Below are 27,124 nucleotides of genomic sequence, written 5' to 3'. Positions count from 1 at the left end.
TGAAACAGATAATCCAGCCTTTGGCGGGAACAACATTGATAAAACACAAACATTATTTCTGTAGCCACATAAGATTATTTTTCTAATTCAGCAGAAAGTGTTGTCTTTAAGAGTTTTAAAGGGGTCACAGTATTTTATACTGCTTGTGTGTGAATAAAATTTTTCTCAGTCAAGGGGAAGGGAGAGAGTATATTTACTTAGTTGTTAGCAGAAATGGAATTTATATCTTATTGTAATGCAGCAATGGCAGATACGACCTGAGCAGACATACGTAAATGATGTCTACTCTTCAAACACAGTAAATAAGCCCATGTTATTGTGAGCAATATGGGCAAAAAGCCGATTATAGTTTCATAAACAAAGAATAGTGGAAGAGTAAATGAAAGAACCATTTGTAGGCTGCTGCCATAATCTCAGGTGGGTCTGATTCCATCTTCCTGGGTGTTTTGAGGCTAGTATGTGTGAAATTCTAGACAGGACTGTGAGACCACTGGCCTTAAATGCCACTGGCGTAAAGAATGGTCCTGAACCCTAGAACTGGCTGGTGTTCCCTTCAGATGTGAGCCTGAAGGTTCCCAGTGCATCACCCTGTGGCTGTGACATCACAGGAAAGGGAGAATGTGACTTCCTACAAGCCTGTTGCTGAAACATTAAGGGTGGCATGGGTTTAGCCACCGCACCTAATGCTAGGCCAGGAAATGTCAGATTCATGGAAAAATGGCATGTGCACACAGACCCACATAGACTGTTTTGAAGGGCCAGTTGTAGTTGTTTAAGAGATTGTTCTATCGGATGAGACAATATTTTGTGGAGTTTCCATCCTACCATGTATGGTGATAACTGAACATGTTATCTTACCATACCTATAAAATTAAATGCAGATGTTTCATTGAGATGGTGTTGTATCAGTTATCTCCTGTTTAGACAATTGAAACATAAAGTTTCGTTGTTTCTTTTTTTTTTTTTTTCTTTCAGTAGAGTAAAGCAGTCTTCCATTCTATATATTATTTTTCTCTCAGCAAATAAGCCTAAATTCTTTCAATATTGTTGTTTGAATCTTTATTTATTTATCCTATGGGAAAAAATGCAAATTGCAACATGAACATTATATGCAGGACACTACAAGAAGATACTGAAACTGAAAAGTAAAAATAACTTTCTGATGGGAATATATTAAATAACATTGAACATAAAGGCTCACTGGCAGTGTCAATTGCCAGCTGCAAAAACATACAGTATTAGGATGGGAAACATACTACGAAGAAGTAGGCACTTGGGAAGAATATATTAGTAAAAATGCTATTTTTATTTAAAGGTTTATACAGTCAAAGTTCATTTTCCAGTGTTTTTTTTTTTTTTTTTTTTTTTTTTTTTTTTAAAGATTAGGATTTCAGTGACATAGAAGCTTTAGGACCAAATGCATTCCTGGAGTCATTTTGTCCTCACCAGTATTGAATGAGAAGAAACCAATTCATTATATTGTCTTACACTTCTTGTGGGCTTCATATGCTACTTTGTTTTATTTTGTTTTTGTTTTGCATTGTAAAACTGCAGAAATAATAATTAGTGTCTGCAGAAAGAAGCAGGTTATGTTGATTGTTAAAGTCAGTAGGCCACAATGGAAACTATTAGAGAAGGCAAACAGCATAGACAAATACCCAGTTTTTGAATTTTACAAAGCTGACACTAAAGTGAAATGTTCACTGTGGCATCATCACACTCAAAATGCATCAATTCCCCAAGCTGGACCTTGCCTTTTTCTGTTGTAGCTCACTCAGTGTGAGGAATGGATTTAACTGACATTAAAAACACTTTCATTGCCCTCCTGCTGAGGGAAACCAGACTCTTAGACAAGTTGTCTCATGCCTTCCTTTATCTTGCTGGAGGCAGTGTCAGAGCTGTGACAGATTCCTCACCTAAACTTGTATTTTCCTTCACCTGCTGCAAAAACAGCTTCCAACACTTTACTTTGGGAGAGTTGTCAGGTGTGACTCGTTCCAGTTCCGCTGGGAAGGAGGGGCTCTGGTAATTTCTTCTGAGAGTTTTACAGTATTTATAAATCATTTATACTGAGATAGAGATGTGTTAAACTGATGTATTTGTCTAAGCTTTCAGTTATAGATTTAGATGTGTGTTTGTATTATTGTAATTAGAGTTGTCTGCATGCATTTCTGAGGCTGTGCACTAAAGCAGGCACTTTCAGAAGACCATATTCTTTCCAGCTACCATCTCTGAGTAAATCAGTAGAATAGGAAGCTTTTTAAACTGATATGTTACTCTGCATGGTTTTTGCTCACAACAGGTGACACCTTGTAAGTGGTTGCACCATATTCCCTAACTGTCAATATTTCAAAAAAGTTGCAATGAACCTATATAAGAAAAGGGAGGTACTATTTACTCCTGCTCATTTCCTCATCTCTGAGGTTTCAAGAATGGTTCTCAATTTAGTACTGAGTGTATTACAGTGAGAATGTTTGCAAACTAAATTAGTACCTTCATGTTAGCTCCCAAGTAATGAAAAAGCAAGCAAGGTATTTCTTCTTATTTAAATTTAATCATGTCCCTAGAACATAAGCCTCAGCTTCTGTTGCCCTCCTGCCCTAGGCAACTGTAGGTGTTGATCTAAAGATGACACATGGATAATATTACATTTAATACCCTATTATATGTTTGATGTCTTTTTGAGCTACCACTGATAAGTTTTTGCATTATGTAGGGGGTTTTGTTCAGATTTATACACTTTTCTGTAATTTTTGTCAAAGTCGTAGAGGTCATTCAGTCTCCATAGTCTATGTTGACCACAATGAATCTTGTCATTTCTTTTTTTTGGAGGGTCTTCACAAAGCAGCATTGCTTATTCCTTAGAGTTTAACTTCCTTTTTAAGTCTGACCTTGTCCCTTCCCTTCCCCTCCTCTTCCTTCCCCTCCCCACTTGTTTTTTTAATTCTATACAATCATTTGCCACAATCTGAGGCTTACATATCAAAAACGCCATAAAAACCTACATATTTAAAATATATTTAAAATAACCACAAGTTTTCCAGCCCCATCATGCTCTATTAAAGGCCTATGATACTCTGCTACAATTTTTGTGGATGCAAGTAACAAAATGAAGGGATCCAGATGCTTTATCTGCTTACATTAAAATGTCACTTACACACTGGTTGAAAGGTTCTAATTCTATTGTGGATTGTTTGATCTATGTAAAACATATGAAACTGAGCACCTATTCAATGATCTGATACTAAGTGAATTTTGGTAGCTGAAGATATTTTGTATGTAGGCAGGACTACACAAAATATTACAGTTTTCAGACTTCAGCGCAGAGTTTTACCTCCATGAATAAATAACATGACTGTCTTTGGACTTCATGACAGGCAGGTAAGCTCCTAATTCGCTACAAGGCAAACTCCAGTAAGTTACTATAACTTGTACTTATTAATATTTCACACTCCCACTGACAACAGTGACATAAACGGACATAATCAGAAAGGAAATACCAACAGTTGGGCCTGTTAGTTTTAAGAAGATTTTGTTCTCTGAGTACCTCTGCCTCATCACCACTTTGCATTTAATTATATGTGGACTAACGCTGTGTTCTAATAAAGAATGGTTGAGAATTTTTCAGAGATGAGTTAGCAGACATAATACTATAAACTCCAGTTTATAGTATTATGCATCTCCAGTGCTCCACATACACTTCAGCATGCTGCTATTTTTGTGTGAACATTTCTTGTGGTGGAAAGAGCAAGTGTTTAGAATGCGGTGCAACAGATTCATCAAGAGAAGTCAAAAATAGTTGTCTTAGCAAACTTTAGCTAGAGGCTAAGTTTCTGGCATCTTGAAAGAGAATGGGAAATAAATCTTGTGCAGCTGGGAAAAGAATCAGTGCCAGAATCTGTGTGAGAAGGTGTTTTGAACCGTAACAGAAAAAGAGCTTCTGTCCTTTATCTTTTGTGCCTGTGGTTAGTTCTTTCATGAATTTTTTGATTTAAATGTTAAGCACATGGTGAAGATGACTTAAGAAGTCTGACCTTTCAATTTTCTTATTTCCCTTCCTTTAGCTGTATGGGGGTGGTAGTAATGGAATTGCCAACAAACCCTGTGAGGACCAGATAATAATAAGGTGACAGCACACAAATGTCAGACTTCAACAAATTAATCCCAGGACAATCACCCAGATGTGTTTATATCAGATAATCTAAACACAAACATGATGTTCTAAGCTCTGCCATGGTGGCTTGGTAACAGATGCTGAATGCATCTATTTTAACCTTATGGCAAAGCATCAGCATCTGTTACATAGGTGTTTAGGACAATGTTTTGAGGGAAAAAAATATTTATTCTTTTATTTACAATTGTAATCACATTTCACAATATTCAGCAGTCTCTTGAAATATCTAAAAGGACAGAAGGTAGTGTAAAATGTGTAGCAATTACGTAAGTTAAGGATAGGATCTTTTTTTTTTTTTTTTCTTCTGTGTGTCAAACTGTTCTGTGGTCTGCAGCCTTCCAGACACAGCAACTCTGAAGTTATGCTTCTTATTTGCATACAGTGATTAATTAAAGGAACTCTGCAGTGCCTTCCACTTAAAAAAAAAAAACAACAACACAATGGATGATTGTCTCTGTTTAGACTATGCTCTTGTCCATACAGGCAAGAAAAAGCAAAGTACAGAGTGGCATTTCTGAGTAGTTAATATCCTGATGAATGGTGATTTTCCTTCTACAAAACTAAACTGCATTGTAGCAGATCATCGGGTTCAACTTTTGATAGAATGGTATATTTTACCCTTAGAATCATAGAATGGTTTATGTTGGAAGGGGACCTTAAAGTCATATAGCATTAGCAAATAATTTCCCATAGTCACTCCTCTGAAAAGAAAGGTAAGATTCACTAACTGCCACTATGAGATGAAAACAAATTCCATATGGCTCTTGAAACATTGGCAGCTAATCGACCTCTATAAAATTTATTTTCAAATAGTGTCATAGTTTCACCTTTATTGCTCATTTAATTGATTTCAAATTTTAGGCTTCAAATATGCAAGGAAGGTTAGTCTGTAGGCTCAGGGGATTACTGTCTGATAACAGATTCTTCAGACAGGGGAAGAAACCCAAACGTCAATTGTGTGTATGTGTGGGAGGAATGACTGAATGACACAAAAAAAGAAAATTCTAATTCAAATACCAAACAAAACCACGGCAGAAAGTTCTCAGACCGAGACTCCCAGAGGATATGGATACACAACTACCAAATAAATAGTAAGGAATTTTAGTCATAAAGAAGTTCTTTAAAAATTTAATGCTGCCAAAAATTTCACCTCCCATACAGCCCAAATATGTGTCATTTTAATATGGTCTTTCATATTCAAAAGACTATACTTGAGAGCCAGATTCAAAGTTCAGGAAAATCAGAGTGCAAATTTTGGATGCTTAATATTAAAACAGTGATGTGGATAAAATTCTCTGCATCTACTGCACTACCATCAGCTGTAATCTCAATCTTTTATTGTTAAAGTTAATTGTAAAGTCTCTAGAGATGCAACAATTATTCTTAACAATGGTCGGTATGTTAGATGTCCGTATAAACTATGGTGTGGGCTTTGCTTTGCATTAGTGCCACTTCTCTTATCAGTTTGGCAGTGAGAAGACTTCCAGAAGATGGGAGATGTGGGTTATTATGAATATACAGAAAGGAAATTCAGCTTGACCCTTCTTACTGGACAGGTATAAGAGAAACTGAGACAGTACAGGACATAAATGCAGTATACTGCAGTTCCCCATGTGTTGCAGTACATTTACTCTTAGCAAATAGTTCTGAATTCCACAGTTGAGATGAAGAACCACACAAAACTTAGGTGTTTAAAGCATTGATTTAAAATTGTCTGGAGAGATTTGTGCAAAGCATTTGTCACTATCCCTCATTATATCCTTATGTCTAAATTGGAGAGACATGGATTTGATGGATGGACCACTCAGTGGGTAAGCAATTGGCTGGTTGGTCACATTCAAAGAGTTGCGGTCAACAGCTCAGTGTCCAGGTGGATATCAATAACAGGGGGGTCGGTATTGGAACCAGCACAATTTAACAACTTTGTCAGTGACATGGACAGTGAAACGGAGTGCATCCTCAGCAAGTTTGCTGATGACACCAAGCTGTGTGGTACAGTCAACATGTTAGAGGATGCCATCCAGAGGCACCTGGACAGACTTGAGAGATGGGTCTGCGTGAACCTCATGAAGTTCAACAAGGCCAAGTGCAAGGTCTTGCACCTGTGCTGGGGCAATCCCAAGCACAAATACAGAATGGACGTAGAATGGATTGGAAGCAGTCCTGATGAGAAGGACCTGGGGGTATTGGTTGATGGAGAGCTTAACATGAGCTGGCAAGGTACACTTGCAGCCCAGAAAGCCAATTATATCCTGGGCTGCATCAAAAGAAGCAGGGCAAAGAAGGCATTTCTCCCCCTGTTCTCTGCTCTTGTGAGACCTCACCTGGATTATTGCGTTCAGATCTTATGCCCCCAGCAGAAGATGGACGGTCATGGACCTATTAGAACAAGTCCAGAGGAGGACCACAAAGTTGATCAAAGGGCTGGAGTACATCTCCTACGAAGACAGGCTTAAAGAATTGTGGTTGTTCAGCCTGGACAACCTTCCAACACCTGAAGGGGGCCCACAGGAAAGCTTGGGAGGGACTCTGTGTCAGGGGGTGTAGTGATAGGACAAGGCGTAATGGATTTAAACTAAAAGAGGGTAGGTTTAGATTAGATATAAGGAAGAAATTCTTCACTCAGAGCATAGTGAGGCATTGGAACAGGTTGCTGTCACGTTAAGGGGTGTAGCTGATTAACCGTTACGGGCCCGGTCAGATTCAGTTGCCCAGAGAAGCTGCGGATGCCCCATCCCTGGAAGTGTTCAAGACTAGGTTGGATGGGGCTTTGGGCAGCCTGGTCCAATGGTAGGTGCCTATGGAACCTATGTTCTCCCCCTCCTCTTTCTCTTCCCCTTTCCCCTTCTGCCATGGTGTATTAACCACAGCTGTATGTTATGGAGGAATTTATCTTTCTCTGAGCAGACAGTATTAGTTCCCACTGACTGACAAAGCATAATTCAGAGACTGTGCAATCTGCATATTTATGAATCATCTGTAAAATCAGTTATCTTAGTCTCCCTGACTATAAGCTGGAAATCAACTACTTGTTGTAGTAAGGGACAGAGGGAATTAACCTCCACACCATGTTTTTTCTTCTTGTTTCAGGGAACTTTCAAGTAATATTTCTCTTGTCCTTAGTGTGATGTCTCCATGAACTGAACTTACTCTGGTGACAGGTAGTTCATAAATACATATCTATAAATATTTAATGTTGCTATATAAACTATAATTATGTACAGTAGCATGTGTCAATCTAATGCTAAGGCATTTAATTATGAAAGTTCTGTAAGTAATGTAGCTATATAAATTATAACTTCAGCTACTTTTGGTTGACTAAACACTCCCTAGTTACACTTATCTTCTGCACACTTGAATTATGGGATTCCAGTATATGGAGTTTGTCCTGCAATAGAAGCATTTAGCACTGAAGCTACAGAGCAGGAAAGAAACTATCTTGTTACCTTGCTTGCTTGGAGTAAAAGGCATATAGTTATTGCTGAACAGTCAATATGCAAAATCCTGTTAATTCTAAAGCCTGATAATGGGAAATGCACTTAAAATAAAGCAAATAAAAACACTATATTTTTTCTACTCTGAAGTTATATCAAAATCATAATGAGATATTTCAGAAAGCACAGTTGAGTACTGAAAGGACTAGGCTATGATGGTATATGAGAGTATAGGTCCTTATACATAAAAATTACTGGTTTAGAAAGTAGGCAACAAGGCATAATAAAATAGTCATCTTCCAGAAAGTCCTCCATGGGTCTAGAACCCAGGCTTATCAGCATTCAGAAGTGGATGGGAGTGGGAAAATAACAAGGAGATGGCATTTTCATGGTAGGCTCTTGTCTTCAGTCTCTCTGAAGAATTACAGGAAAACTTTGTTCCATTATGTGTCTGGGTTACAACAAATGGAATAGAAGATAAACTTATATGTAGGAAATTTGAAATGATGCATCAGGATTTAGAAACAAACAAACAAAACCACAAGCCTGCCTAGTTTTACATGTTCAGTAGTTGGCTCTGAGTTTACAATTAAAACCAGAAAAATAAAACAAAATACAATAGTTATAGACAGTTTAAGGTTTTTGTTTTTAAATTTTCAGTAATAGTCAAAAAAAGCAAGGTGATTGTTAAAAATTCAGAACAAATTCTTTTATCACTATAAAGTTGCTGCTGCATATATATGTAGTTCTCATTCTACTGCTTCAGAAGGAAGATAGGAGAACTGAGAGAGCTTGAGAAAGATAATGGAGAGTATGCAATTATTTTTAATGCAGAAACAGTTTAATAAAATTAAACACTTCAGTGTGAAAAGGAATACAATAATGGAGAAAAAGGGAGAGATTTGACAGGATTGTAGTAAGTCATGAGACACATTGCAAAGGTAATGCTTGTGTGCTTTCTACAACATGAAAAGTAGGGGGCAACAAAAGACACTCTTAGAGTAAAGAGAAAATTACTATTTTTCACATGACAGGCAGCTCAGCTGTGAACTCTTAGCTGCAGAATATCATGGGTATGGAAAGTTAGCACTAGTTCAAGGGATAATGAACCCATTCTTGGAAAAGAAATCCAGAGAGGACCAATGCTGTCTTCCAATCTAAGAAATTCCTAAAATGCAAGTTTCTAGAGGGTGAAAGAAGATTCTGGAGCTCTTTAATATATGTATGTCCTAATATTATGTACTTCCATGGTTATCCTTTAGTAATTATTGTAGAAAGCAAGATATTTAGCTAAACAGATGTTTGGTGTGATTCACTACTTAAGGCAGTTTGGGTTGGATGGAGATTAAATATTTGATATGTTTATTTGCCACAGTATAAACTGGAATTTATTGCAAAAGGAAGTCCAGATATGGATTTTGCAGTTTTTACATTGAATGGAACATTTGACAATGGGCATTTTCTTTGCATTCAAGTTTTTGCCTTATTCCTCCAAGGGTAGAGTAGAGGAGGAAAACCCTGCTTTTGTGTTGCTTATTTACAGAAGGTTTTTATAACATTCATTTCTGGACAAACAGGGCACATTAATAACATTCAGGTTCACTTAAAATCCAGGTTCACTGAAAGTTGTGAACAGAGCACAGTTGGGTACCTGGGATACCTATGACTGGCAGTGTAAGAACAAAAATGATTAAAAGTGTATTGAAAAATAGTGGATACTTACTGTAGTGCAAGGATTTATTAGAGTGTAAGAGTTTTTTTTTTTTTTTTTTTAAACATCCTGTTGTATTTCTGGTGATTATTTAAGGGAAAACACTGTGATCTGTATGCAATCCCAGCCCAAAGCAGATTTGTATTATGGCTTGTGGTTTACTTTCATAGGACATGGATGTGGCATAGGATGGAGTGACTTCATCAGTTGACATGGGAAGACTGACTAATGTCATCTATCTGGATTTCTAAAAGGCCTTTGACATGGTCCGTTACGATATCCTGGTCTCCAAATTGGAGAGAAATAGATTTGATGGGTGGACCATTCAGTGGATAAGAAGTTGGCTTGAAGTTTTGCACCCAGAGAGTGGTACCTCTATGTCCAAGTGGAGGCCAGAGATGAGTGGTATCCCTTAAGGGTCTGTCCTGGGATAGGTACTGTTTAGTATCTTTATCATACTCTGTCTTTGTGAAGCCCAAATTGGAGAGCTGCATCCAGGTCTGGGGCCCCCAGCACAAGAAGGATGTGGATTTGTTAGAGCGGGTCCAGAGGAAGGCCACAAAGTTGATTGGAGGTCTGGAGCACCTCTCCTATGAAGAAAGGCTGAGAGAGCCAGAGCCTAAAGAAGAGGAGGCTCCGGGGTGACCACATCGCATCTTTTCTAAAAGGGACTTTTACCTAATTTTACCTAAAAGGGACTTACAAAAAAGATGGAGAGCAACTCTTTGCTTGGTCAGATAATAACAGAAAAAGGGGAAGTGGTTTTAAATTAAAAAAAAAAAAAAAAAAAGGTGTTCAGGACCATGTTAGATAAGGCCCTGAGCAACCTGATCTAGTGGGTGGTGTCCCTGACTATGGCAGGTGGTTAGGAACTAGATGATCTTTAAGGTCCTTTCCAACCTGAGTCATTCTAACATTCTATGACATTTTGAGACCAGGTTTTTCCCTTCTGTGGTTAAAGCACCAGCAGGAAGCAGTTCTAAAGCAAACAGAGGAGATGCTGATGGTATAGATGCTGGAACTGTGCTGCTGAATGAACATTAACATGCTTGTGTTTCTGGGGCAGCAGTTTCCAAACTTCCTGTGAATTCCATGATGAGAGGGCACTTTACCCATTCAAAATAATGTACCTGGAGCTCCATCCTAGTGTCTGCATCCCCTCTTGCTGACACAGGCATCAGCTGCTCACTAGGTGGTGCAAAATCTCTCTAAACCTCTGATCTTGCCTAATATTGGAACCTGTGACAGGAATTACAAGGTGTAATACAAATTGGAAGAGCACTGTTTCATAGGATTCATTTTAAAAGGCTCTTTGATGACTATCAGTGAATTGAACAAAAAAATAAGTGCAGTGCAGCAAGTTATTTTTAAAATCTGATTTTGAGTTTATTTGAAATCTCTCCACATTTATGAAATTTACCCTGATCTGTGGTGACTTAGGATAAAAATGAGACTATACTAACAGAGCTTTTTTAACACAACTTTCCTTCAAAAAGCCTTACTTAACAGTCATAAGACCAAAAATTTTGGAGAAGGTATTCCATTAATGTACATTTGTATGAATGTTTTTACTAGTCATGGAGATCAGAGGGTCTCAACACTTTTTAAGTGCTGATGTTATGCAGTTCAGACATGCTTACACATATGATTTATAGATGCATGGATCACCAGCAGCGTGTTTGGCACTTTTTCTACACCAATACAGTGCACACTGAACACTGAAAGCCTAAACTAAAGGCTAGGGCTCTGCTGATAAAGTAGTGTTAGACTCTGTGGGCGTGTCTGGGCATTTACGCTTTGCTGTGGGAAATCCTTACTGAGCGACATATATTTTTTAACTTACTTTTTCTTTTTTGGTTTTGGTTTCTGTACGTTATTGGAAGACACTGGTGAGTGGCTTGGTGGAAGAAAGATTGTCCCTAGAGAAGATTTCTAATTTTGCTCCCTGGGTGAGCAGAAACTTTTAAAGAGCAGGCTGCAGGCTGATGCTGGTGGAGGAGGGCTGGGAAAGGTCAGGGACCACTGGATCTTGGCTCTTTTTTCAGCAACTCTCTGGTAAAGCCCCACAGACATTCTTCAAGGCTTTCTGCTGAAGACAAGAGACAGATCATTTCCCTCTCTAGATTTATAAGACCGTTTAAGATTGTGGCATCCTTAGGACCCTTGAGGCAGCCAAGATCTATGGAAAGAGCTGGGAAAACTGCAAACATAGAAATTAAATATTTTTTTTATAAAAGCAATGCCAGTTTTCTCTCACCAAGCTTCTTGGACACTAGACACCTTCTTTGCTACAGGCATTAGCTTGAGCAGTCTATACTTGGAAGGCAAGATCCATGAAATTTTGTTTCTCTAAACTCCAAAACATTCATTTTTTACTATTTATCTTTAAAATAGTGTGGTTATTTCTAAGACACTCTTAAGTAAAGCGATGCTCTTTCTGTATCTCTTGTATATAATACTAACAAATTAGCTGCCAGATTACTTAAGCAAGTGTTATATGTAGCAGAAGATTTACTGTTGTCTTGTTTTGTAAATAAATTTAAAATGTTTATCTTGGAAATTGAAGTTTTCATGGCAACATATTTTTTTATTAAATTGGGAAGATTAAACACATAATTTGAAAAAATATTCTGACAATTTTAGAAATTAATATAAACAAAGCATTTCATTTTAAAGCAGAAAATCTAAATTTTGTAAGTATTGTCATCAATTTGAATACTCAGTTCAGATAGTCTTTCAGGCTAACAAAATACATTTTCTGGAATGTTGAACTTTTTCAGTTTTCTTTTAAATCAGAGATAGATGAGGGAAAACATCAGATTTCTGCTAGGAAATAGAAAATTCTCATGTTTTTGTGCTGCACTCCCCTATGCACACTCAGGGAGGGCATCTGCAATGATGAGGGATCCAGGAACCCCAGGAAGGCCTTGTTTGCAATGCAAAGTTAAAACACACCACATTTAGCTTTATTTTCCAGTGTTTTTTGTGAAAAGTAGAAACAGATGGTAAAGACAAAGGGATAGTAGTCATTTGTTTAATGCTACCCAGAAAAAAAAAACAACTTCGCACATTGGTGCTTCTTTTCTCTTCCTGAAGGGGTTCATTCTATACAATACATGTATATATTATTATTATTATTATTTTTAAAAAGATGATCATACTCATATCTCTTGTCTGCTGGCCTGACAAACAATTACTTATGGGTGCCATTACATAACGGTTATTATCATGTGCAGTAATAGTAATGACGGTAAAAGAAGCTTTCCTTGTCTATGCTTAGTCTTAGCTTAATGTATGAAAAGGAAAGACAAGTAGCTCACTATGGTGGGAGTGAGCACAAGTCTGGTTCATCAGAAAATGATATTGTCTATATTTTTTTCATGTTAGAGAGGAATGTTGGTAGTTTCCTTCTTGGTAAGTGAAAGGAAAAAGTGACAAGTGGCAATGTTCTGTGCAAGCCTCTACTGACATTGAAATATGCAAAAAAGCCTATACCGCTCTCAGGAACAGTGATACCATTAAGTGTCTATAATCAAGAATCAGTGAATGTATTATAATAACATACAGATAATGTAACTGAATGACAAAAAAATCTAGTTTTTCTTCCTGAGATTTGAAAGAAATATTTTGGGCACATACATCATAAGGAAATGTTTTTGAAAAAATACATATTTAAATGTTATGTTATGCTGTTTTTCTTAACCCATCATATGGAATCACGCTATTCCTCATAATATTGTGGGTCTGCTAAAATCTAAGTTCAGATTTTGTTTCAAAGGATTTCTTTTTCTTTCCCTGCCTGCTTATACAGTTCAACATGTGAACAAAGTTTTTCCATAGCTATAATATTTCCTGGAAATAGTTGTTCCTTTGTATCATGTGAGTACTGGCACACCAATCAGACAGATGGATTTTATCTGTTCTCATCTTCAAGGAAATTAGTATTAAGAATTCTTCATCTAAACTACTTCAGCATGCAATGTAATTCTTTCATATTTGTATTGATTTATTAATCACTGAGATCAAAGTTATGAATTAACCAAGGCCAAGACTTCCATCCTTGCTTTGCTGTGTATTTTCAGTTTTGCTTGCATCTCAGTGTTTTTATATACTTGGACTTCATTTGACCAGAAGTACTTAGCTTTGCACTTGGAAGTCATTTGATTTGACAGATTCTGTATTTGCGACATCAAAATATGTTGCTATGGAAAAAGTTACAAGTTCTAATTAAAAATGCAGAGGTCACAAGTTTCCCAGAACCAGTAGGGCACAGATCCTAGGAGAAAAGTATCACAACATAAAAAATCCAGAGATATGTCAATCTGTAACTTTCCAGATCTGAAAGGAGTGCAGCAAGAATTCAGAACAAACCACGAGGCTGGAATTTTGATCAAGCTTCCTTGTACTCATTCAGATGCTGTATATCTCACTTTCCATTGGCACAAATTGCTTCTGGAAATCATGCAGAGCACTGATCTTTGAAATGTTCTCTTAATACACATTAGGGAGAGGTCAGAAACTTGATGGAAATTAGAAGAGTGAGAAATCAGACCTGCCTGGTCATCTTTTCAAATCGAATGCCAATATTGAAATATTCTCCATGTAGTATTGGAGTGCTTTGTCAGCTACATGCTTCCATTGCTTCCTTTGAAAGTCTGTCCATGTTCAGTTATGTCTCACTGATTTTCTTTCTCTTCAATACCTTTTTATTTGTTTAACTGTTTCTACATTTCACTTTACATTATTATTATTATTATTATTATTATTATTATTATTATTATTATTATTATTATTATTATTATTATTATTATTATTATTATTATTATTATTATTATTATTATAAACAAATCCTGTGGATTTCCATTTCGTTTGCTCCAGGTTAGCCAAAATAAAAGAATTGTTGGTACAAGTACAGGCTTGTGGTTGAGATGCCTGAGCTGGTGATGCTTGTGAGAAGATATGCCCACAAAATATACAAATCAGAACTTAAGAACTTAGCTATAATGGATTTATTCATGCTTAGTGCCACACTGATATGAACACACCTAGTTTGTGCCATGTTGGAGATCTCTGCATTAGTATGTTGTGTGACATAGTCAAGGCATATCCAGTTTCACTCAAAATGTATTTAGTGTTGGAGTTCTCAGTGCTTTTGTTCCTTTATTATGATTGTTATTATCATTATTTTATGAATAGTGTGAAAGTATCTCCTAAGGTTGTGCATCTGCCTTGCAGTAGTTGGGGAGAGCAGTTTGTTTCTTTGAACTTCGTTCTGCAATTCAAAAGCAGTGATGTGCTGTTAATACAGCACAGAGATAACTCATTTTCAATTTCCTCTCAGGATACCTGCTAAGCATCTTTCTGTCCTATGAAGATGGGAAGCTTGCAGTCTGATAGGTCCTGCCCACCAAAATGCTTTTCTAGATACAAAAAAATAAATATCATTTCACTGATGATTAAGTTTGCTGAAGTAAAAATGTCTATGAGCATAGCACTTCATTCTCCACTGAGAAGTAGCCATTTAGCAGCAGGTCTTGTTATGATACATGCACAGCTTCTTGCAATCAGCCAAGGCTCAGACTGAGATTCACACGGCTGATACAGAATCATTCTCTTGACTGAAGTACAATCAGAAATATTTATTGTAGGTAAGTAGACAATTGCTTTTATGTATGTCTTGATAAACCATATCATAGAATCCAAGTTGGAAGGGACCCACAAGTATCATCGGGTCCGACTCCTGGGTTCCCAAAGGACCACCAGAAAAGTCAGACCATGTGTCTGAGAGCTTGTCCAAGCACTTCTTCAGCTCTGTCAGGCTTGGTGCAATGACCACTGCCCTGGGGAGCCTGTTCCAGTGCTCAACCACCCTCTCAGTGAAGAACCTTTACCTGATACCCAGTTTGAACCTGCCCTGTCGTAGCTTCAAGTCAGTCCCTTGGGTCATATCTCTGGTCACCAGAGAGAAGAGCTCAGCACCTGCATCTCCACTCTCCCTTGTGAGGAAGCTGTAGACGTGACGTCAGCTGCTCCTCATATGTCTTCCCTTCTAGACCCTTTGCCATGTTTGCTGCCCTCCTTCGGATACTCTCTAACAGCTTTGTGTCTTTCTTGTACTGTGGCACCCAGCATGCACACAGTACTCAAGGTAAGACCACACCAGCACAGAGAAGAGTGGAACAATCACTTCCCTTGACTGATTAGCAATGCCATTCTTGATGCACCCCAGGATACAGTTAGCCCTCCTGGCCACCAAGGCACACCGCTGGCTCATGCTCATCTCCCTTTCTGTGGGTCTACTCTCCAGCATCTCATCCCCTAGTCTGCACATATAACCAGGGTTGCCCCCTATATGAACTTTTGCATAAGGTTTTAGTTATCTGCTGAAGATCGTACGAAAGGTACAGCATGAGACTCACGAGGTAGACTTACCATTCCAGTGTGTAGCATGTATGTATACAGGGTCTTTTTCATTATTATTTTGGAGTTAGTTCCTGCGAGAATCTGATACTTGGCTTATCGCCAATATTACATGTAGCTCACTAACATGACTGTGGCCTCAGGCTACATCCCTTAAACTGAGAAGATAGAAAGTGAACTAGAATACAAGACATAAAATGAACTTTGTTGTTAGCATAGGCCTTTTTTCATAACTACAGAAACTGGCATTAGGATTACATATTTCAAAGCCTATATGCATCATATTAGTGTAATAGACAAAAATATAATGGATTAATTAACAATAGATTCCCCCCTACCACTACTTTTTAGACTTTAAACTACCATGGTTAATTAAGATGAGGACTATATGCTTTCATGACCTCGTACAAATGCTGATGTATAGTTTTATGAATGTAGAAAATGTCATTCATCTGTATTTAATGAAACTTGTTTATATTTTTTAAGTCTATGAACAGAACTAATTACCATGAAAAATTCTAGGCAGCTGCCCTGAAGCTGTTTCAATAGCTATTTCCTTCTTTCCTTCTTTGTTTTCTAATAAGGAAAGAAGTTTTCAGAGAGTTACAGAATAAATTTGGGATCAAGAGCCAAAATAAATGCCTTTTTACTGACTGAAGCAATGTTAGATCTTGGCTTCCTTACTCTAATTCTAAGTCACACTAGATGAAAGGTTCTGTGAATTCAGATGGCAGTTTAGATGGCAACCATGCTTCTAACCTTATGCTTTACCCATTTCTACATTAGTCATTTACTTTATCCTTTTAAAAAGTGTACAAATTAAGATAATCATTTAAAATTCCTTCCTGCTTAACATGATATTAGAGACTTTAAATGATTTCCTACTTTTTGCGTGCAGATAATACAGATTTGTTTTCTTTCATAAAGCAATCAAAAGCACACTACTGTCATTTTACATCAGCATAGTATTTCCATTTTCTCATGTTAACTGTGGACTTATTTTTATTGCTGTCTGACTTTTATCTAAACTGATAATTTGAAAAATAAGCTACTCTAAAAGAGTGTGCTTAAGGGAAACTCTGGAGATATTCTTTCCTTGATTGGAGTCTCCTGAAAAATTTCTCAGCCCTGATTTCTAAAATGGCAAGAAGCTGAAGTAAAACTTTTGCAGAGAGCATGAAGTAACAGGTTAGGGTCTCTAAACTGACTTTGTACTAAAGAATCTGATTCACAGTGTTGAGTGTTACTAAATGCAAACAAGTATTTTTCTGTTAGTTGCCAAACAAGCAGAGAGCTTTTCATATCTATTTTCACTCTTTGGAACTCTAAAAAAAAGGAAGGGGAAAGAAAAATATCTCTCTAGCCTATCAGAGCCTGGTTCTCTTACCAGGCTTGGTTTAATCACATTTGTGTTTGTATAGAAAAGGTGTAAAACCAGAATCAGACCATTAGTCTTATGGTGGGAACCCATTTTATTAATGTAAAAGAATAAAACACAAAACAGACTAGGATATGTACTGGAAATTAACATGTAATATAAAGTCATCTGGTAGTAATGCCATGTGAACATTTTCACAGCAAAGTTGAGCCAAAGATTATTTCCTGTGTGCGCTGATGATTTTGGTTAGTGAAGACAATTATGTGAAAATGTTTTTACATGATTGTAGTATGCAAAAAATCTGTGAAGTCATTAGAAGATCCATTGCTTTCAGAACAAACCGTATAAGGTGCACAGAATTGTACCACACTGCCATAAATGAAGCCATACAACACCTCAAAAAGAAGAAGTTCTCCCTCATTCCCATGCTTCTCTGGAAAGGAAGAATTCTGGAAGTGAAATTTTGACTTGGATTTAGTTGAAGTGCATTTGTGAAGCAGTGCTGCTGTTATCCCAGAGCCCTACTAGTTTTGGCTTAGAAAACTAGCCTAGTGGGAAATAGTTTGCCTTCCTGATGGAATGTGTCTGGAAGGTTAAATTGCAGAAAACAGTTCTAAGAGCTCAATCAATATTTAGAGGAGGTGGCAGGTGAATTAAGACCAAGAGATGTAGTAAGAAGACTTCTGGGCTTGGGAGAAAATGGTTGAGCACTAGCTGTTAATATAGCAAACATATTCATGCTAAAGGATGCCAAGAGCGAGTTTCTGTGGCACCATGCTCAAGTGAGAGGGCTGTTTGATGAAAAAAAAAAAAAAAAAGAATACCTACAATGTCTATTAAGTCTGCCTGGTTTAAGGGGTTATATGATACATGTGTATCTGTGGGCATTCTTAATATTTCCATTTTACCGTTCAAGTCTAGTTCTATTTCCATGTTACTGTTCAAGGGAGTGCTTCTTAAGGGATAGAGTGAAATGTACCACAGAACTGGTATGCATTATGTTGTATCTTTGATCTTTGATTATAAAAGAAAAAAAAAAGTCATCTAAGCATATTGAAGGTACAAATGCTATGAATTTTACTATGCTGATTCATTTTGTCTCTAATGCAAGACTATTGTATCTAGACTTCATGTTAAATCAAGCAATGGTATGATAATCTAAGACTGCTGCCTTTATTGGAAAAGAACTGAAAAGGAATAAAAGTTAGAGGATTGGAATTAAGTTCCATTTTTAGACTAGACTTGAACAGTAAAATGGAAATATAATTTGATAAGCATATTTATCACCATTTTTATTGTATTCAGGTCAAGGGACTCAAAAGGCAACAATCACAGGAAAACAGAGACGAGAGACTTCATAAAATCATAAAATTACTTTAAATCTCTCGTGTTTTATTTCAGTACAGGATTAGTTTATGCCTGTGTCATTTCTGCATTAAAAATCAAAGCAACAACAAAACAAACAGACAAACAAACACCAAAACCCAACAACCCAGTACAGTATTCGATGATGAAAATAGAGCATGAAGAATTATTTAAAAGAATCAGAATGCATAGATGTCCTTTTTGACAAAAGAATGAAGGAAAAGACACTTTTAGTCACAGAGGATTTTTGGAAATATCTAATTAGTCAAAGTTGTTTTAATTGAATAGTTTGCACTGATGCTCTCTAAATAAAACAAGCAAAAAACAACTTACTCTTCTCCTTTGATCCATCCAGTCTTGTCTCCTCTCATCTTCAGTGCCTGGGAAGGTTATCTAGTAGATCATCTTGAGTGCCATCATGTGGCACATACAGGACAACCAAGTGATCAGGCCCAGTCAGCATGGGTTTATGAAAGGCAGGTCCTGCTTGATGAACTTGATCGCTTTCTATGACAAGATGATGCACTTAGTGGATGAGGGAAGGGCTGTGGATGTTGCCTTTCTAGACTTTAGTAAAACTTTTGACTCTGTTTCCCACAGCATTCTTCTGGAGAAATGGACTGCTCATAGCTTGGATGAGTGCATGCTTCACTGCATAAAAACTGGCTGGGTGGTCAGGCCCAAAGTTGTGGTGAATGGAATTTAATCCAGTTGGAGGCTGGTCACTAGTGGTGTCCCCCAGGGCTCAGTACTGGGGACAGTTCTCTTTATATCAGTAATCTGGACGAGGATATCCAGGGCAGTAAGACACAAGTGTTGATCTGTTTGAAGGTACGAGGGCTCTGCAGGGCAATCTGGATAGGCTGGATTGATAGGCTGAAGCCAACTGTATGAAGTTCAACAAGGCCAAGTGCCAGGCCCTGCACTTGGAGCACAACAACCCCATGCAATGCTACAGGCTGAGGGAAGAGTGTCTGGAAAGCTGCCTGGTGGAAAGGGACCGGGGGATATTGGTAGACAGCTGACTGAATATGAGCCAGCAGGATGCTCAGGTGGCCAAGAAGGCCACTATGATGAAAAAACAGATGTCTTTTCCAACCTAAATGATACTGTGATTCTGTGATTCTTCTATAATTGGACACCTCTTTCTCACATTTCTTCTACACCTCCTATAAAAAGCACTTGAAATGGGCCGAAAGAATCTACTTTTTAATACAAAACTGACTTCTGACCAGTCAGTGCTGTATATTTAAGCCATGGATAGGGAATTTCATGATGAGGTGACTGAATGCACTGAATTTATTTCCTTCCTCTCTACTCTAATCCTGTAAGAAACTGTCTTTGCTGTCTGAATCTCATATATTTGAGGCATACTTATGTCACATTTCTTCACAAGAAAAAGTAAATCATAATGTAGCCTGAGCCAGTGTCAGTAGGAAACTGCCTCTGTGAAAAAAACAAACCCTTAATTCAAATTAGCGTGCTTAAGAAAAAGCACTTTTTGTTTGTTTGTTTGTTTGTTTTTCTTCTATTGTTTGGTCAGTAGTAAGAAACAGAAATATTTACCCATGAAGTTGCCTTGAATGTCTTCATGTTTTCTGATGACTCTCATTTTTCAGTGATGTTTTGCTTTGTAAGCAAAGAATGTGTTCCTAAAACTCAAACAATTTTATCATGTATACAGTTGATAAATGATGAAACAGTGGACGACAACAGAAACGCAGCATCTTCATCTTAAAAGAAAAGGTCAATTGCTGTGCATACAACTGAACATAAGTATTACACAGTTCAAGTAACATGCAATTTGACTGACTAACAGATTATTAAAGAGAGAAAAAAAAAAAACTCAGTTTAACAGATCCAGGGATGTTTAGAACATCAACTACTAAAACAACAGATCTCTAGCATAGGGATAAAAACAAATCTGAATAAAATTAGGATTTAGAAATAGTGGGATGGTTACAATGACATCTACCAAAAAAAGCTGGCTTTGGTCTATAGAAGCTTTAGCAGTGTCGTGGTTTAACCCAGTCGGCAGCTAAGCTGTTCACTAATCCTCCCTCCTCCTTCTCTGGGATGAACCACTAACGGAGTACCAATCAGCTAGGAGAACTGCTATCTAGTTGAGTACCAATCTCTCAAATAACATGAGCTGTGCTTGGAAAAAGTCCTCAGTGCAGAACAGTGCAATGAAGCTATCGATACTTGAGTATTTTTTGTTTGAGTGCTTTTGTATGATGGACACTTGAATACAGTCAGTGGTATCTGAGTGCATCACAAGTGTGTATTTACTTTTAAACTACTGATCAAATAGCTACTTTAGATTGGCAAAGGAAATACATCTGTGAATAGACTGTGTGCAGAAAAGTTACTAGAGATAATATTTCAGAAAAGTGCTCTTGCACTGCTATTCAATGAGAGTTGTATGCCTGCAAAATATTGTATTATCGTCCTGATTCCTTTTCTCCTTCTCTCATGAAAGAGGCACTCTTCCTATTAGCCTCAATGAAGGCTTTGTTTTTGTCTTCAACATTCATCACAAACCTTCTGGTGATCAGCATGAAAAATACTAACACAAAGAAGATTTTTCTTCTCAGACTGCAATAAGACTGGGAATGTTGCTTACTGGCAGATAGAGCTGAAAGTCTATTGAAAGAATTAGGATAAATTGACTAGCTTTTTCCACTACAGAGCTCATTGTGTATGTCACACCAATAATGCTTTTAAAAAAGGTTATTCTGGTACTATGTGCAAGATTTGAGGACTTGTCTCTTGGAAGCTTAGGTCTGTTGTATGGCATACTTTTTCTTCTCACCACACAGGAGAAACATAGAGGCAGGTTTGGTGTGTTTCCAAGGCCACACTGCATCAGTGATAGTGCTCAATAATATTGTTCTACTTTAAGAACAGTCCAAGAAGAGGAGAGGACCAGTTTAACGTTGTCATACAAACATATTACAATCTGTCACACCAATATTCAATTTGGGATTACATGTTCAGACATCAAGGGGACCTAATTTGGCAGTATTGCTAACTGCTAAACTCCCTGCCCCAGTAAGTCATAGAAACTTGGCAGAGAAACACACAATCACAGTTATCATATCGGGACTACCTGTAAATGTTTCTCAAAAGCAGTTTCTAATAGTAAGATAAATAATATGGGTGACTGTTACCAGAGTCTATACTCATGTGCTACGATGTTTAATTATGTGCAAATATAGGTCACACAGATAATAAAGATATCAGACAATGATAAGAGGTATTCTTTTTAAACTCTGGCACACTTGATTCAGTCTCAAAAACAATTATGCCTTTTGATGGTAAACAATTGGTCATGAAAATGTTGCCTGAAATGAACTTACAAACATGGTAAAACATGGTCAGTTTAGGAAAAAATAAGGGCTATCTAGGCAAGGGTTCCAAGTACATCTGATGCATCTGTTATAAAATGTAGAAACTGTTCATAGCAGAATATAATAATCCATTTTCCATGTGCATGCAGAGGTTGAAAGAGGATCAGTGTGACTGAAAACACTGGAGGAAGCAGATATGCCTTCAGTAAAGTGATTGAACCTCAAGAACAGTAAACAATGAGAACATGGAAATAGGTAGAAAGTCAGTATTCTGAAAGTCTTAGAAGCAGATGACTAGAAGCATATATTCAATGCAGTTGATCAGATGGCTGAAAAACAGGAGAAACATCTCAAAAGAGGAGCAGGGAAGACAGCAGCTTTTTTTGCCTGTGGATACTTCTCCTATTTCTATGTTCTTTCTAGACTAAATGCAGAATGAATAAGCTCTTCCAAACACTGCCTCTGCGGGTGGCACTGGCTATTTGGCAAAAAAAAGCCTGTAAACATTCACAGGGAATGTAACCATTTAGGCTCAACTTCCAGTGGCAGTTGTTGAAATCAAATTAAAGAAATGCTAATTTATTATTATTATTATTTATTTATTTATTTATTTATTTATTTATTTATTTATTTATTTATTTATTTTTGTGTGTATGTGTTTTCCCTGATACCTTCCCTCTCAACTAGAGTTCGGGACTCTCAGAAAGAAAAGCTGGGTTTACACCCATCATTGCAGATGCTTTTGGGTAATTTAGCAGGGAAGGCTAGGCATGTATTTTGTCAGAGATCCAGGAAATATTTTCTAAATTATATCACAGAAGAATGAAAACCTTCCTTGAGCAGTACAGTCTAAGAGAAAGGAGGTTATATAGGGCATAATTTTTCTGTTCTCTAATGGAAACTATTGTCTGACTTTGCTACAGCCATAGTTTTCTAACCATTAGAAGTAATTTGCCCAGATTAATGCTCTCTGTTCAATTCATTTAATGTGACGATTTCATAACACTGCTGTCTTTATCAGTAGTCAAAATAACCCCTGGTAAACCCCAGGAGGCAAAAATGCTTGTCGCGTTTAGCTGTTGAGGGTGGATGCTGCTGCTTCATGAAGAATAAAGTAATTGTTTTAAGGAAAAGAAACATCATAAAATTACTGGGTCTATCAGAATTCTTTGTCTTTCATCAGATGTATTATTCCGTCATAGCTTGGCTTTTATTTTTATTTTTATGTTTATTACAATGCCGTTTTTGTGTCTCTGATAATACGGGAGTGCTGTGAGACTTCCGTAAGAAGATGCTACAAAGTGTTTTTTTTTTTTTTCTTTTAGAAAGAAACTCACCTTTTTTTGTATGTGCAACGATGCACATACATTCATGGATATCTTCTCCTGCAACTTCCTGTTGAAAATGCCAACTTCTATAAGATTGTAATTTATTTATTTTTTTAAATTATTTTGCACGTTGTTCCCTGTATAGCCAGTACAGTTGTTCTTATTAGCTTTCTTTGTATTGCATGTGTAGAAAGTTTTAACACTTTAATATCTTTTCTCCCTTAGGTATAGTAACATATGCTCCCAATTCAGCCTTGGAACCCATTTAGACCATGAACAGCTATCATTCTCTAAGTCAATTCTCTAACTCAAGTCTGGACAATGCTCTCAGAAGTATGATATGATTTTTGAGTGGTCCTACGTGGAGCCAAGAGTAGGACTTAATGATCCTTGTGGGTGCCTTCTGACTGAGGATATTTTATGTGTCAACTCGGGTCCCCTGCAATGACTTTGAAGATGATGCTTCTTCTGGGGTCCCCCACAACTTCTGCGGTGTCAACAGTACATGTAGTACTTGAAGGCACTGTCACCCACATATGCTTAGAATCCCTCTGGTAGATAACCACCACCCTGACCTCCTGCTTGTGAACTTTCTCAGAGCGGGGGCTCTGCAGATGCCCCTCAAACCAGCCCCCAAAGCCCCATGTCACTAGAACCTGCCCCAAGATCACCAACAACCTCTAAGGCCCCTGGACTGCAAAACCACCCCCAAACCTGAACCACTCCACTCTTCCAGCACCAGAACTACCCATGAAGCCTGCCCAACACCACAAATGCCTCTTACACTACCTGAAAGACCTGCTACAATCCCCACCCCCACCGCCCAAATCCTTGCATAAAATCTTTCAGCCCACTGCCATACAGTGCTCCGGTAGTCATAGCAACTACAAACCAGCCATGTTCCTATCCCCAAGCCTCCATGATGCCAGGCGTCTCTTTATCTCCCTTCACTGTCTGGAGTTGGTCTGGTGACTACATGGTACTGTGCGCCTTTGCTACCATGCCACAGGATAACAGGATGGATGACCAGACACTGCTGGGACTGGGGCACAAGCCATTCAGAGGCCAAGCAGAGGACAGATTACTCCCTGGGGATCATCAGCATTTCCTTCTCCTGTCACAGTAAGACAAGCAGAGGATAGCCCTTGCCTTATTCTTATTCTTATTCTTATTCTTATTCTTATTCTTATTCTTATTCTTATTCTTATTCTTATTCTTATTCTTATTCTTATTCTTATTCTTATTCTTATTCTTATTCTTATTCTTATTCTTATTCTTATTCTTATTCTTATTCTTTCTTATTCTTATTCTTTCTTATTCTTATTCTTATTCTTATTCTTATTCTTATTCTTATTCTTATTCTTATTCTTATTCTTATTCTTATTCTTATTCTTATTCTTATTCTTATTCTTTATTCTTTTCTTCTTCTTCTTCTTCTTCTTCTTCTTCTTCTTCTTCTTCTTCTTCTTCTTCTTCTTCTTCTTCTTCTTCTTCTTCTTCTTCTTCTTCTTCTTCTTCTTCTATTTATTTATTTATTGTCAGTTAGTGCTGATGCAGTTACATTACATCAAGGTAAAAGGGGAGGCTCAGCCAGGTGACTCCTAACCTGTTAGGCTCCCACATCAGCCCCCCAGGAGGCTGATGCACCTCCCACCAGCTTCAAACTGTGCTGGGGTCCTCTTTGCTGCCTACAAGACTGGTTCCCTCCTTGCTGCCTACATAGCCATGGTTCCCGCAGTCCCTTTGCACCTTATTGAAAAGTGTTCTCCTAGCTATGTGGGTTGCTTCTGGGATGGGGTGAGGTGGATTCCAAGCTTACAAACACATAGGCAAAGATGCATGCAGGGACATGTTGTGTTCTGCTACTGGGTTTTTGAGTGGACATGTTGCCCCACTCACCCACTCAGGACCATTACAGTTTTCTCTTGACTCCTGCAAAACCCTTTATTGTGTCCCTCAGTACTCCCCTGGTTCTATAGCATCTTTTCACCGCTGTTGTATCTTGAGGACCTCTCCTGGAATTTTATTATAACAGGATTGCTCCACACCTAACTCAAGTGCTGCCATGATCGCTACTGTCTCCCCATGCCCAAAATGCAGAACTGCAGCACCCAGCTCTGCTCATGCACAGTAGCAGTGCTGTGCTCTCTGCAGCATGGCGGCAGTAAGAAAGCATTTCATTTCAGCATAAATGTTAGCGGCACCAGGCAAGTGTTGGGACCACCAGTGCAGCTAGCGAGACCTTTTGGTGGTGGTGGGCTCAGGGGTGTCTCCTGACTGCCCCAGGATGATGTGATGGAGAGGCTTGGTGCCGGGGGACTGCAGGGCACAGCCTGCTCGGTGTGGGCAGGGGTTGTGGGGCAGGGGCAGCCACTGCTGTGGTCTTTCCTATGGCTTTGTGCAGCCCTGGGTGGCCATGCACACAGAGAGCCAGGAGCCCCAGAGCAGGGTGGGTGTACAGTGGCTTGTGGGCTGGGTCTGCCAGGCACACTTGCCTGGGAGAACTATGAAAGGTTCCCTGTCAGTTGAAGTCGGGGCAGCCCCAGGGAATGAGTGGAGAACTGGCAGAGGGGAGGATGGTAAAAAGATATTAGTCTCATCCCCCCCCTCCCCTCCAATTACAGATGCTGGATGCCTTCCCACCTCCTCAGAGCTTCCATGGAGACTCCCCCAACACTGGTTGCCCTGCATGGCTGCGTCTAGCTCCAGGACCAACCTTGAAGCAGGTTTGAGTCAATTTGGGAAAGAGTGGTACAGAAATTCATACAGAAGGAAGGGTGCTAGCCTAAAATAGATTTGGATAATACCCGTTGATAACAGTTGTGTGTTCTCTTCCTCTTTCAGGGCTAGCAGTGAGGGCTAAGTTATACTCTCCTCTGCTGTGGATGTCACCGACTCCATCTGGCTTAGATTTGCAGGATTTTGCCTCACTGTTGTAGTGGCATGGGTGAAATGAGGAAGGTGGACTCATCACTCACTTTTGACAGGAACTGCTGTGGCTGAAGATAAGACCAGCAACAAATAAGACAGATGAAGACTGAAATGAAGTGGGTGTGGCTGGAAGCTGCCTGTACCTGCAGACAAGAAAGCTGTTGTCTGTGGGGGAAGAAGGATCCCTCTTAGCTGTCCTTAGCAGACCGGGTCACCAGCATCCATGGCATGATCTGTGTATGTCATTAAAAGTGCTGTATGGTTACATACCGGGTATGTGCAAGACACTAGTTAGTTATGAATTCTAATGTTACCAGAGTTATAAGATGCCAGTGCATTCTCTTAGGTGGATGACAGACAAGCAATGGGATCTGCAAAGGAGGAAGCTGGCAGAGAGACCAAGCAAGAAGCTTCTTCAATGTCCACCATCTCCCACTGTACCTATCCATCCATGCCTCTGGCTCCCTACTCCCCTCTCTTTCCCTTTTTCTTCCTCTCTCACTGCTATCTGCATCTGTCTCATCTTCCCCTGCAAATCTCTGTCCTGCTGCCTGCCCCATTGTTCCTTGCTATACCCACCTGTCTAGATGGTGCTTCTCTTTTTCGCTCTTTACGCCTCTGTCCTGCTCCCTGGCCTTATTTTTCCTTCCTCCAGTCCTGCTCCATGGTAACAGAAAGCAACACATCAGCATGGGACAGATGAGTGCTGATCCAGTGCTGATTTCTGAGGTTAAATGGGGGAAAATGGGTGCATAGGGACCATCAACCATGCAACAGCCTCCCTCCAGGCACTGATGTGCATGAATAAACAGCTGCTTTGTTTATTGCACTCCTGTGTTTGCAGTCCCTTTGCACAGAGTAAGTGGCTGTCACTATGTTCAAGGAAGCAGGTTAAATAGTGCATGTGTGTGGGGGGGAATGTATTAGGTGGTGGCCCAGCATTCCTGAAGGGTGGCAGCTGCTGGATGGGTCTGGAAGAGCCCCTGTTAGAGGCAGAAGGGGATGGCCCCGCTGTGTAAAGGGGCTTTGG

The 27,124-nt window shown here is 38.7% G+C and overlaps 1 protein-coding gene across 2 annotated transcripts in view; it reads left to right on the top strand.

Moving 5' to 3' along the window:
- LOC309886938 (uncharacterized protein) overlaps positions 1-26,891 on the top strand; it is a 125,219-nt gene extending 98,328 nt beyond the window's left edge. The window contains exons 3-5 of one of the 2 annotated variants that reach the window (XM_082778272.1): positions 23,389-24,285; positions 25,788-25,889; positions 26,008-26,891. The gene's annotated coding sequence lies outside the window, so the exon portion shown is untranslated. The remainder of the gene's footprint in view (positions 1-23,388; positions 24,286-25,787; positions 25,890-26,007) is intronic. The other variant, XM_082778271.1, reaches the window with a different exon arrangement.
- Positions 26,892-27,124: the final 233 nt, after the last annotated feature.

Source organism: Aythya marila, assembly GCF_965140915.1.
Source record: "Aythya marila genome assembly, chromosome: 24".
Taxonomy (NCBI): domain Eukaryota; kingdom Metazoa; phylum Chordata; class Aves; order Anseriformes; family Anatidae; genus Aythya; species Aythya marila.
Note: the sequence above shows the minus strand (reverse complement) of the source record. Positions and strands in the feature narration are given on the sequence as shown.